This window comes from Mytilus californianus, unplaced genomic scaffold (assembly GCF_021869535.1).
Source record: "Mytilus californianus isolate M0D057914Y unplaced genomic scaffold, xbMytCali1.0.p SCAF_1, whole genome shotgun sequence".
Lineage (NCBI taxonomy): Eukaryota > Metazoa > Mollusca > Bivalvia > Mytilida > Mytilidae > Mytilus > Mytilus californianus.
In genome coordinates, this window is record NW_026262581.1 from 6,706,534 (window position 1) to 6,720,442 (window position 13,909).

Consider the following 13,909-nt stretch of genomic DNA (forward strand, 5'->3'; position numbering starts at 1 on the left):
TAAAGTTGTTTTTTTTCTCTTTCTTTTAAAGTTGATTAATTTGCACACAAAAAAAGCGAAGGTTGCAATTCCAATAAGTAAGGACGACTAAGTCCCCGAAGATATCATCCATACAGTCTCCAGTGGCTTAGTTATTGGTTTTCTTTTAAAGATAAGTTTTAAATGCACACAAACAAGGTTGCAACTCCTTGTATGACGACCGTTAGATCGTTTTGGTTTCCTGCTTAAAACATTTAAATCTAGTGCTCCAAAAGGTTTTTATGTTTCTAACATATAAGTCTGGAGCACAGCAGTCGTCAGTGTAACGCATGATTGTTGTTCAAGAACCATTAGTCGTAAGTTCTGTATTTAGTATCGTTTGTCATAGCAATCACTGGAACCAGCTGCCGGAAGATTATCAGACTATACTCCAGCCAGCCAGTTTTTATCACTGGCATGATTTTTAATCGCTTTATTCCAATAAACTAATAACTGAACTTCAATCAAATACTAGTATTCAATTCCAGTTGGTAAATTCATCACGTGACGGATAGATTAAAAGACAACCTCTCCAAAATGAAATGTGACAAGTGACAAAGCATTTATTGAAGTCATTACGTAAAACGAATTCAAAGACAAAAACCCGTAACAAGAAACACATCTAGACTACGGATCACTACGAGCTCCCCTGGCTTTAGACAAGCACTACAAGAAGATGGCGGAGTTAAACAAGTTTGATAGCCCTTAATCCTCTACCTCAGATGAAATAAACATTAAAACACACAGAAATATTTCATTTCTGATAGTTCTGGCTATGTGTAGTACACAAGCAAACTATAAGATGCTTAATTATACCCCCCTTTTTTCACAAAAAAAAAAAAAAAAAAAAACCAGTTTTGAACTTTTGATGTAAAATCCATCTAAATGGTTATGATTGTGTGGACAAATCAGACTCAAGCTAGGACAATGACTTGTGCATCCAAAAAAAAAAGTTAAAAAAATTGTCTTCAGTTTACAAAACCTTAACCTTGACGAAAAGGTATGAAAAAACATGTCGCATTTCGTATTAGATGGCATTACACGTAGATCACAACAAAAGTAATTTTGTACGGAGATGACTTACTCATACCGATTACACAGGAACAAAGCAAACATACGTGATCCTTAGCATAGCAATTTTGTTTGCACTTCGTTATGATCAACAATATGTTTATGTGTACTGTTGTTTACTACGTTATGATCAAAATTTCAATTACCTAAACATTTTATTTTCAAAACAGCTGAGCATGCAGTACATGTATGATATAATTATAGACAAGCTAATGAATATGCATAAGAATTGATCAGACAAGAGGCAACATAAAGGAGTGGGTCAAAATGTATCCTTAATAACTTTAACTTTGTATTTAATCAAATCTGAAAGTTTCTGTGAAACCCATAATAATTGACATAAGTGATTGCAATTGGTCGTTGTGAAGCTATGTTTTGAGGTAGACGCGATAAACTTTGATCAAAAATCGCTGTTAAAAAGTCGTATATGTAAAATCGAAAACATGTTGATATGTATCTTGGTTAATAAAAAGATTATACTTTATTCAGAATATCTTTCAGACATCCAGGTATATTAACGCCACAAAATTCAAGTGTAGACAATTAAAATTAATCATCAAACAGTCCATTACCCATTATTTTTAATGTGACTTTCAGTTTAAAAAATCACGTGTTCTCTTTCAATGTTTACAAACACAAGGAAATCCCCACGCGGTATTTCTGTGTCAAGGCTGACATTGTTTATGTATTAATTTTGCTGCGGGTTGAACGGTGAAAGTCGGCAGGGGCATCACTATATATACTTGTGCAATAAAATTTCTAATTAATACTATTATATATACTGACCAAAGCAAAGTTGAAATAGAATTTGTAATTCAGGACATTTCTTTACAGCTACACATAAGGTAAATATGTCTGGTTAGCTACACAATCACTGGCGGATCCATGGGATCCAAGGTGGATCGGCCCCTTATTCTTCCAACTCTAATTCTGCGGTGGGTTCCCTTTTTGAAAATGTTGACCCGCCAGTTTCGTTTTCGCAGTCTGTTTTATTCTTTTATTTTTCAATAAAATAAGTTGTGGTTATGAAAGCCAACGAGACAACTATTAACGACGAGGACGCAAACAACATTAGACTTCCAATTCCTTCGATACAGATTTGTTGGGGAGGGAGGTATATTTATTAGTGACTGTCCGCTTCAGATATAATATTAATTCAAACGAGAAACATCTAGAATACTTATACTGTATAGTCATATTTTTTTTTGTTACAGAAAGGCGTTATGGAGAAAAGGGAAATGAGAGATTTTTTGGGAAACACCCAACACTATAATCCCGAATCAAATAATTTTAGTGCAGCAGAAACTGCGAAGGCTAAATTCAGATACAAAGGTGCACATCATATGGGTTCCAATCCAGACGCAGGATTGAGGCTTCGCGAGGGAAGCCCAAAACTGAACATATTTTCTCAGTTTAGGCGAACAAGGTCCGAAAGTTGTGGAAGTGAAGGAGAACCGACATCACCAGTTGGATCAGCATCATGTGCATTGCCACCAATTCATGCTATTTTATAAACCAATGCTCAAAACAAAAATTGCTTAAACTTCTAGTCGCAATGGCATTTGTTATGTTTGAGAAAGGATAACATTCTTGCGAGCTTAGATTTGTAAATAGTAGAGATTTCGGTTATGTTTCACTTATTTGATAAAAAAGTGTTCGAATGTGTATGGTGTTGAAAATGAATGCTTCCGATCAAATCAATTTATGAATATTAAAATGTGATATGTTTACTTGTATGTTCATATTTGTTTTTGTTTTGTTTATACATGTTATTCCAAATAAATTTTCTACAAATTCAGTTATTTTTAAATAAATCGATTTTTAACCAAGCTGTCGGCCAAACATGAGTAATGAAACGTTTTGTTTACAAACAACTGAAGTAGGTTAGTGTTCTTTTATGTGAAATGAGTTAAGTATTGATATACCCTTAAAGAGACATGTTCATAACCAAACAATGAACCCTTACAGCCTTTTGTTGACTTGGGTGGAAGAAATGGACCTGGTGGGCCTTGACTTGTTAATTTTCTGCACCAACAATATTTTATATCATTTTCAATTTATAAAAATTTTCTATTATTGGGAGAGGCGATTATTTTTTGAACTATTTAGAGACCACGTTTTTTCACTTGGTATTTGTCCATTGCAAACAATATTAGTATTTGAACTGTAGACATGATTTTACATGCAATTGGCCGTTGTAGGTCAGGGTTGTCTACTATTCATTATAGATGATAACTTTATGGTGTCATCCGCCAATGAGACAATACTATATTTGGTTATCATATGCGCGCTTTATTCAAAACTATTGTTCAATATTTGTGTCTTTATGTATAGCTAGACAATTATGAACATAGCATTATTTTGAATGGTGATAATGGGACCATTAACCAAAAATCTGTCTCAATGGACGGTGTTTTAGAGCTATGTTACCAATGAATGGACAGTAGCTGTTTCTAGTTCGAAGAGACTAAATGGTTTCAAATGATGGACGTCTACTTATTACATTTAACAAACTTTTCAACGTAAAAACTTTAGGATGTAAGCGGACCATACTTCAACTTAATTTAAACTAGATCTATTATAAAGCACGCAAGATTCAGATTTTTATGATTTCATTTTAGAAAAAGTTTACTCGAATATATATTTTAAAAATTACACACGAAATTTATGAAATATATTTTTTTGGGGTTAACAGAAAAGCTTGCTCTTATATCTAAATTAGGGAGATGTACTATGCATATTTTGGGCAATGTTAAAATATGCTCTCATGTAAAAAAAGTAACAAAAAAATAAAGGATGGTTTATCATTTGATGCATATATTTGTAATAGTTACGCTTAAAGAATGTTACATATTTTCTTCAAGTACACGCCTGGTAAACCATCAAATCTCAACTTAATAATGGTTAAGCGAGAAAAAAGAAAGTTCGTGTGCAATAAAATTTATTCTTAGATCGCTGAAGAATGATATAACTTTCAAAAGGGGTTTATATAACATCAAGATTGTTTTCGCATTTTTTATATAAGAATAAGAAGATATGGTATGATTGCTAATGAGACAACTCTTCACAAGAGACCAAATGACACAGAAATTAACAACTATAGGTCACCGTAGGCCTTTAACAATAAGTAAAACCCATCCCACATAGTAATCTATAAAAGGCCCCGAAATGACAAAATGTAAAAAAAATTCAAACGAGATATAGCCAATTTTCTGTTTGACAGTCCTTATATCACATCCGTACCGGCATTAGGTCCAGAAATTATTGGAGCGTGTTTTTTAACATCTTTTATACGCTCAAACTTTTCAATTCAATTTTATGTAAAAATAATGTTAAATGCATGTGGTTTTTATTTGACATCTAAAAAGATAAATGTCAATGGTTTCAGAAAAGATGTCACTCGAATGGATTGAAATTTTACTTTGGAAAAATTTTGTAGACATTTGTCACCCCCCTTTTTGCAATATTTTGTATCAATTGAATGCAAATTGTTTCCATGGTAAAGCATAAAAGAGATTATATTTTACCATGTTACCTATCGTAAATCGAATCTATGGAAGATACTGATTCCATACGTATGCACAAACATGACACAACAGCGAGCCTTTGTTAGGAAGCAAGGCATGACTTTGCATCTACAGCTCTGAAAATTCAGATCTACAGCGCTGGACTTAGCATCTACTGCGCTAAATTTTATACGTACAGCGCTTGACTTCAAATCTTCAGCGCTAGACTTTCTATCTCCTTAGCTAGACTTTAAAAACACAACTCTTTAGTATCTATATATACCAACATGACTCCATATAAAACTAATGTCAAAACCAGAAACAAGTTAAAATGACAACCACTATACAGAAAAATCATGAAATTTTAACGGTTGTATCCGATTGATACGTAGCTAGTTTAAAATTGTATTTGACAGTTACTGTAGATCTCAACATTGTTCCAGAATATCACAACCGATACCAGACAATCTCAACCTGACATACTTTATAACATATTAAGCTTGATATAATTATATTCGTTAGAAATAGAAAAAAAACCTGTTATTATAGGTTTATATTGACGAAGAAGAATACTTATATACTGATATATACGTTACGTATTGATTAACAAGTTGAAATGTGCGCTTATTGCTCATAAGCATTCAGTAAACATGAAGTTGATGAACAATGAATTTGAAAAAATGTTATCACACAGTATAGCAAGATCACATTATGTCAATTTTGTCATAAATTTTATTCCAAATTTCAGAAGGATTTATTTGTAGTACCTGATGACGAAAATTTCATACATAGCCATTATGCATAAGAGCATACAAGTATTCAGTAAACAGGAAGTGGATGAGTAATGAATATGAAAATACAGGACACCTACCATGCTCGCATAAAGAGTGATTCCAAATTTCAGAAAGCCTTGATTTGAAGTTTCTGAGAAAGACGCGACGAAAATTTCATACATGTCCATTATGTGTAAGAATGTATATTTTAAGTATTAGGAAAACAGGAAGTGCATGGATGAGCGATGAATCTGAAAATGCATCCCACAGTATGAGAATGATCACATGAACATTGATTTTAAACTTAAGGAAGCTCTGTAAATCACGGGAAAATTGCGACAAAAATATATAATGTGACAGACGGATACACGGACAGACGAAAACAAGTATACCCCCTCCTTTCGGACTAGGGGTTTAAAAACTTTAAAAAAAAAATGAACTAAGACCATCCAAAGATAGGCAAGATCTGTGCAAGATCAAAATAAGTGCTCACCCACTAACTTTTAAAAGATAGAGACATATTTAAAGAAAAACTATATAAATTGATAGATCACAAAGGTTATGTACAAATGCACGTTGTATAAAGTTGAATGAAGCTAAAAAACATTCTATTTTAAAATTTACCCTCTATAATCATACGAGAACAGATGTCTATGAAAAGATTTGATAATTTGAAAAAAAAAAATCCTGTGTAAACAGAAGTGTTAAGTTCGATTGACTTTTTATCCCAGAAAACCTAGATTTACTGATATTTATTGGAATTTGTATAAATACATTTTTGAAATATATCAATATATATATATATATAGGTCAGTAATGTATATACAACAATGTTTGTCTGTAAGGATATATAATTTATATTTATTCATGCTTTTTACACATACAAATAACGACAGTCGCTCTGGTTTGGCTGTGGCTTCAGATATATATAAAAATAAAATCATGAACAAATGTTAAATATTTCGGATAACTAAAAAGCTACATATACCCTTAAAAAGTCTCAACACTAAAGAATAAACAGTACTTTGTTGTTTGCCTTGCAAGTACTCCCTAGTTGAAGGCCGTACGGTGACCTATAGCTGTTAATTTCTGTGTCATTTGGTCTCTTGTGGAGAGTTGTCTCATTGGCAATCATACCACATCTTCTTTTTTATATCTACAAGTCCCTTCATGTATTGATTATATACATACATGCATACAATAACATATTGATACATGAATACTGAAACCCGAGTCGTGACCATTTGTAGCCGACTTCCAATATGTGCATACCATATCTGAGAAATAAAGTGACGTCGTTTTTAATCTAATCTCGATATTCCAGAGACCCATTAGTGCAGACTGTCATTATGCTTCATAAGCATGTCATGTAGTAGTTGTTACATAGTAATAAAAATATAGCTGAAAACCGAACAAAAATATCAGAAAATTAGTTATGAAACCCCAGGGGCATGGTTAAAATTTTAACATGCTTATAACGTCTTTACACCAAATCCGTTGGAGTTGTACTAATTGATATTTTAGTCTTTGAAAATATGGTTTATTATTGCCTTTAAACAAGCTTTCAGTAACTGCGTATTCCGATATTTTGTACTTTTGTATTGTGTCTTTTATAGTTATTGGTACTAATATCCTTCATCAGTAAGATGTCAAATGGTTCTTATCTTGACATGTGGTAGTCACACTGTAATAGCAATCTTGATCGCCAAGTTATACAAATTATCACGAATCAATACGCTGGTAAACTTTTTCAATATTGATGTTTGGGAGGAGGAATAAATTCTTTAAAACTGTAAGAGTCCTGTACTGAAGCCTGAGTTATTGGAATCAAGTGATGGTAGGGACTCATTCTATGTTTTTTCATTAATGCCCTCTGGGAAAACTGTCCTTAACTTCCTTATCCAAAAACTTTCCCGAGAAAGTCTGTCGGCCCTTGACCAATCCTCGTTGTGGTCTATGATAGTGATGGTAAGGTTTTTGAGATCAGCTTAAGCGTGACTTAATGCATTGTACATGTACCAACGCAACGTGCTGCCCATTAGTAGTGTGTATGCCCCCTTTGAAGACAACATAAAGGTGAATGATATTATAACTTCAACAACTTTTAACTAAATCAGGAATACTTGTCATATTGTATGTTCTATTTGATAAATTGTATATTTTGAATTCGAAAGCATAACTTATTCGGAGAGTATACAAATGCATCATTATACTTTACGACTCAGAAGGGGAGTGAATGCCCGATCCAACTCTCCACTGTCACTACATATACCCTTAAAAAGTCTCAACACCAAAGAATAAACAGTACTTTGTTGTTTGCCCTGCAAGTACTCCTTAGTTGAAGGCCGTACGGTGACCTATAGCTGTTAATTTCTGTGGCATTTGGTCTCTTGTGGAGAGTTGTCTCATTGGCAATCATACCACATCTTCTTTTTTATATCTACAAGTCCCTTCATGTATTGATTATATACATACATGCATACAATAACATATTGATACATGAATACTGAAGCCCGAGTCGTGACCATTTGTAGCCGACTTCCAATATGTGCATACCATATCTGAGAAATAAAGTGACGTCGTTTTTAATCTAATCTCGATATTCCAGACACCTATTAGTGCAGACTGCCATTATGCTTCATAAGCATATCATGTAGTAGTTGTTACATAGTAATAAAAATATAGTTGAAAACCAAACAAAAATATCAGAAAATGAGTTATGAAAGTCCAGGGCATGGTTAAAATTTTAACATGCTTATAACGTCTTTACACCAAATCCCTTTGGAGTTGTACTAATTGATATTTTAGTTTTTGAAAATATGGTTTATTATTGCCTTTAAACAAGCTTTCAGTAACTGCGTATTCCGATATTTTGTACTTTTGTATGGTGTCTTTTATAGTTATTGGTACTGGTATCTGACGAGTCGAGACCTTTCCATTTAATTTGTAGTTTGTTGTAATATTGTGCTGCTACCAATGTCCCCAGTTAGGCATATTTATGTTTAATCCCATTACATTCTGTATGTGCCTATGTTAAGACAGAGAGTTGATCTAACTTGTTGCTGTCTTGTCATTATTGTTTTTTGGTTTACTGTTGTAGTTCTATAATCAGGTCGTTGTGTTTTTCATTTAGATCAACATTTTGCCATCGCGGGAATATTGTAGCTCATTGTTTAAGGCCGTATGGTGACTTGTAATTGTTCACATCGTCCTTTGCTGCAGGCCAGACCATAGGTGATCATTAGTAAATAATTACCATAATGTACCATTCCTTCGGTTTACACTATTAAGGATTGGAGAGTAATTAACTAAAGGTTATGTAATCGTATCTATTCATTAATTATCTGTTCCTCGTTTTCAGTCTGTTGCAATTGTCCAGTATCGAGGCCGGTTTCCATTTATGTGATTTTTTTGTAGGTTGCGGTCTCATTAAAGTTTACCCTCCCAATCTTTTTTTCTTCAGATTTACTGTTTGCGAAAAGGAAGCGATTGTTCAAGGTGACTGAATACATAAGAGTATTTAGATCTTGTCTCGATTTGCTTCCAATTAATCAAATCTAGTGTGTAGCCTAGACCTCCTTAACATCTCAAATGTGTTTGTAGGACAAGTTTACACCTTTTTCATATCTTCTCTCCGAATGCCTAACATTTACTGCAATCGGAAAGACGGCAACGTTCAATTGTTATTCCTAAATACACCTCGTTCATATCACCGACTTCCAAATGATATGGATTTAAAAATAGATAAAAAAAAAACAAAAAAAAACAAAAAAAACCAATGCAAAGCAATGAAAAGGTCAGTTAAAAATTTACAAATACCTTCCATGTGACTTGTTGGATACAAGGACACTGACCTACTTATTTTGTAAACTGTAAACAACACACGCTATCTGCAAAGCTAGTAGTTTGCAGCTTAAATATAACTCATTAAACTTTGAAACTTTATAGAAAAATTTATTTTCGACAAAAAATATTGTATACACAAAATATCATTATGAGACTATTCACACCAAACTTTCATTATCACCACGAAAGCGATTTGATCGCAAACAATCAGTCATAACTTTTCATTCATTCATGGAAAATCAAAACAATGCGAGATCACTACAATGTACACATATGCCCTCGAGAGGTAGCACTAAAGTCTTTTGTAAACGGCCAATCCGACTAGAATTAGTTCTTGGACGAAACTTTTTATTTGAAATCAAATTCATGCCTAAGCTCCTTCATTTTTAGACTGTTTGCTATTGATTGTCCTTGTGTCCCAAATTGAGCCTGAGAGTTGGCTTGAATTGCAGCGTGGAGTGGTGGGGTAGTTATTGGCGATCCAATTGGTGATGCAGGTTCCCCTTCACTTCCACAACTTTCTGATCTTGTGCGTCTAAACTGTTGAGTAAATATTTGCATTTTTGGACTTCCTTGGTGTGTCCTGACCCCGGCCGCCTCGGGATTCGATCCCATATAATGTGCACCTTTAAATTTGAATTTTGCTTTAGCAGCATCATCTGGGTTGATTTGGTTCATAGCCGGATTAAAATGGGTGGTTGTTCCCAAAAAATCCCTCATTTCTTTTTTCTCCATGATCAACGCACTGAAATGAAACATGTGAACAATGTTATTTGACAAGAAAAATTTGCATTTTCACATCCAAAAAAAATTGGAGTATTATTATATTTGAATAGTTGCATATACTCCAAAGACCCTTGACCATTCAAAATTGTCAAAATGCTTCAAGATACTCGTTAGTCCAAATAATTTATGACGTCTAGAAAGGAGATTTTAATTTTTCCGGTGACGCCTACGGCGTTGTCTTGGGAAGGCGTCAACGCAAAAAAATATAGCTTTCAAGACGTCATAATTATTGGACTCATAGGCCCCCCCCCCTTTCGTGGGAAAAATTTGGTTGATTATATAGGGAATCACTGAAGCATGACTGGAGTGGGCCCCCTTAGGTCAGTCAGCCCCCCCCCCCCCCCCCCCCCTTTATGAAAAGTTAAGGAATCCGCCACTGGGACTATTAGATGCACATATGCATTTATTGAAAACAATTTTTATTTACAGGATTATCGAAATCATTAAGTATATGTAGATGACACAGGAGGATAAAGGGGGTCAAGGGGCCCGGGTCCTCCTTATGGAGCTACATATATTATTAATGCATTCTTTTTTAAAAGTCCCACTCCTAATGTTGTTTCGCTAGGGGCACCTCCTTTTCCAAATCCTGTATCCGCACCTGTTTGATAGTTTGAATAATAGACAAAAATTTTATGGTGGCACAATTAATGTGCAATACTAAGATTGATGATAAAAACTTAATATTCTAATATAAAATTGTCAATGTTGATTTATTTAGCATAAATAAAAATATTATGAATTTAATAAGAAATGCGGTTTCTTACCTTTGCTAATTTCTCTCCAAACACAATTGCCCTATTCTATGTTTATTTGAAATATGCTTGCACGAGCTAATTGCTCGTATTTATATACCAATGCCCCTGCCGTCTTCCTTCGTAGAACCCGTAGCGGCCTACACATAAACAAAGCCAGCCTTGACTGATATTATCGCCACGTGGTGACTAACTTGTGTTTGTAAACATTTAAGAAAACCACGTGACACTTTCCCTATGAGGCCTTCGCAGAGGGTAATGAATCTTTCTGCTGGTCTGTACAATTGAAGCGTGCTATCTGCATGTGTATTTTGTTTATATATGATGGCGTTAGATTAAATTTCAAAACTAGCTCACAGTTAAAATAAGTGTTAAAGAATTAAAACGATGACAGTATGTATGATGTAAATCATGATAACAATCAGCATACTGCATATTAACAGTATAACTTTAAAGTTAGTTGTGTGGTATTATCGCTGAGGTATTATCATATTGAGAATAATCTTGAGATCCCTAAATATAACCTCTTTGGAAAAAAAATACGCAAACAAATTCTATATTAATATAAATGTATCTGAAATAGTCGAAGCTCCTTTTATGTACCTTCCTATTATCAAATCATACATATTCATAAAGCAGTCTATTTTAATCATACATTCGACGAGTGTTCAGTACTTTTTTTGTTACAGACAATCAATAATAGTAAAGTTGTTTTGTAAATAAAGCTGAATTTGGATGTTTACAAGTATCTGCTAGTAAAAAACAGACAAATGAAAACAGTAAATACATGACGAATCTAGTATGGATTGGTCGTAAATATCAGTACCTTGACATTAAAAGTAATACAAATTACTAATTAAGTTGGCGGTATGGTCAAACCCGCCTTTACAAACATTATAAATCTTACAAATTGCAATCGGGTCGGGCACGTTTGTATGGAATTGGAACATAAATCTAATCATTTTTTTACTTTACCGATCAGGGAGGGCATCCACGTTAATTTTGTTATGAGGATATTGCATTGATTTAACAGTTGATATATTTTGCCATTTTAATTGAAACTGACTGTCTGATATGACATTAAGTACAATGCATTTTTTTTTTTAAATAGATTAAATCATGACTGTAACTACCATTATTATCATTATTATCATTACCAATACTAGCATTACCACTATACCACTAAAATTAATACCCCATGTATGTATACATTTAATTTGAAACGGAAGAATCCTGTTGTCGCTCACTGACCAAACGGACGATTTGATTCAATATATAACGTTATTATTCCAGTTAGATATATATAATGTTGTTACCCGCGTGAACCGGCAACCCGCATGAGGAAGAGGTACCTGGTAAGAGGGTCTACTGAAGTTTGATTTTAAACAACCATTTTATCTAATAACATTCTTCAACTATGTTCCTAAATGTCAGTCATTTTATATAAGAGTAATCTACATGACAAGACGGTGTATGCGGTACAACAGGAAATTTTTCAGAGAACGGAACAGTCTGGCAGTCCAGATGCGGATCCCAGATTTTAAAAGAAAGGGGGGGGGGGGGGGGGGGGGGGGGGGATGGGGCAAACTAGACAAAGTTTGCAGTGAAACAGGTAAATAGTCTGAATTTACCAAAAATGTAGCTTCATAAGGGGGCGGGCACCCTGGTCACCAATCATTTCACATCTCCTTATTACGATATCATTAGTTTAAGAAATATATCCTGAACTAGCACTTCCCGCTTACGTCATTATGGACCAAAGAATCGAAGTTGGTTTTTACTAGTATTAATAGATCAAAATGCATGTAGTCCTAAGGCACTACATAGAGAGTATGGATAGAAGTTTGCTTAAATCCATCCAGTGATTTGAGCGGCAGTAGATACCAATTTGTATGTATATATAAGTCTTTAGTTTGACAAGGCTGGATATCGAACCCCAGGCCTCTCTTCTTTGCGAGGTTAGCAGTGGTTCATACAGAACACTGTACACAACATTCTTGATATCTTCTATTATTGCGATCCTTTTGGCATTTGCAAGGTAGAAGGTACGGTTTGAGTTTGATTTTACCCTAAAATCAAATTGATAACGTATTTTAAAATTCTCTCCAATGCAGAATCAAATTTCTATTCATATGTTATGTGCTAAATACCATCACTAAATCGGTGAACTTACACAAAATAGTTGATTCGCATTTAAGTTTAGAAATAATATGATCATAATATATATAATCTTCGCCAGAAAAATATTTTCGCACAGGATTTGTACTTTGTGTTTATCTATTCACTATGGAAAAAATATTGAAGAAGCCTTTTGGCGCATTTGATGCTAGCACAACTGGCAATCATCAAAACCTTTTGGAATTAATGTTCAGTTAAACTATAAGATGTAAAAACATGTGATCAGCCAACTAGAGAATTGTTTACTAGTATTAGGAGCCATATTGGTAATATTCTTTATTTAAACATCTCAGTTTTAAACTTAAGAAGTAGCTGTAAGTAAAAAAAGTAAACAGACATTGGACGCGTATGTTATTTATAAGTATTATACACCGAGCTGCTGCCTGACAATTGAATCAACATTTATTTCCTTGCCAATAAAACAACTAAGATATGATTAAAAATGACATAATCAAAACAAGATAAAAAACGTAAAAGTACATAAAATCACGCTATTGATTAAGGTTAAGCATTGGAAGCACACTCAATATAGTCCTTGACACTAGAATTGATTCTTCCCTGTAAATAACAAATACGATAGGAAATGATCGAGACAATAGGGTATAAGTACGAACTATAGTTCATCTTTGTTCTATTCAAAGTCAGGTCTGGAAGGTCGGGGGTAGGAGGGTGTTGTGGTAGTGGCAGTGAGGGCCTCTTACTATGTAATTAGTGGTAGGAATGAGCCGCTGATTACTATTTCAAGCTTCATGGTATATGATAAGATCGAGAAATTAAGATGACATATATGAAAATGTTGCAGATTGAATCATAAGTACTTAGTACTTTAAACTTATCAGATGTCGTTTTTTCCTCTCTCAGATGCTATTCATACCTCGATCAGTGGTAAATGCATCAGCTATTTGTCAAATCTAATTATCTCTTCGTAACGTATGAAATAGGGTTATCATGATGTAAAAACATATATATATATATA

At 33.8% G+C, this 13,909-nt stretch overlaps 2 long non-coding RNA genes across 2 annotated transcripts; one reads left to right on the forward strand and one right to left on the reverse strand.

Annotated features, from left to right (window-relative positions):
• Positions 1-1,758: 1,758 nt before the first annotated feature.
• On the forward strand, positions 1,759-2,887 carry LOC127699090 (uncharacterized). Its single transcript, XR_007981068.1, has 2 exons — positions 1,759-1,934; positions 2,304-2,887. It is a non-coding gene; the product is annotated as an uncharacterized LOC127699090 (long non-coding RNA).
• Positions 2,888-9,308: 6,421 nt separating this feature from the next.
• Positions 9,309-11,219, reverse strand: LOC127699055 (uncharacterized). Its single transcript, XR_007981060.1, has 2 exons — positions 10,768-11,219; positions 9,309-9,959 (listed from the first exon to the last, which is right to left on the reverse strand). It is a non-coding gene; the product is annotated as an uncharacterized LOC127699055 (long non-coding RNA).
• Positions 11,220-13,909: the final 2,690 nt, after the last annotated feature.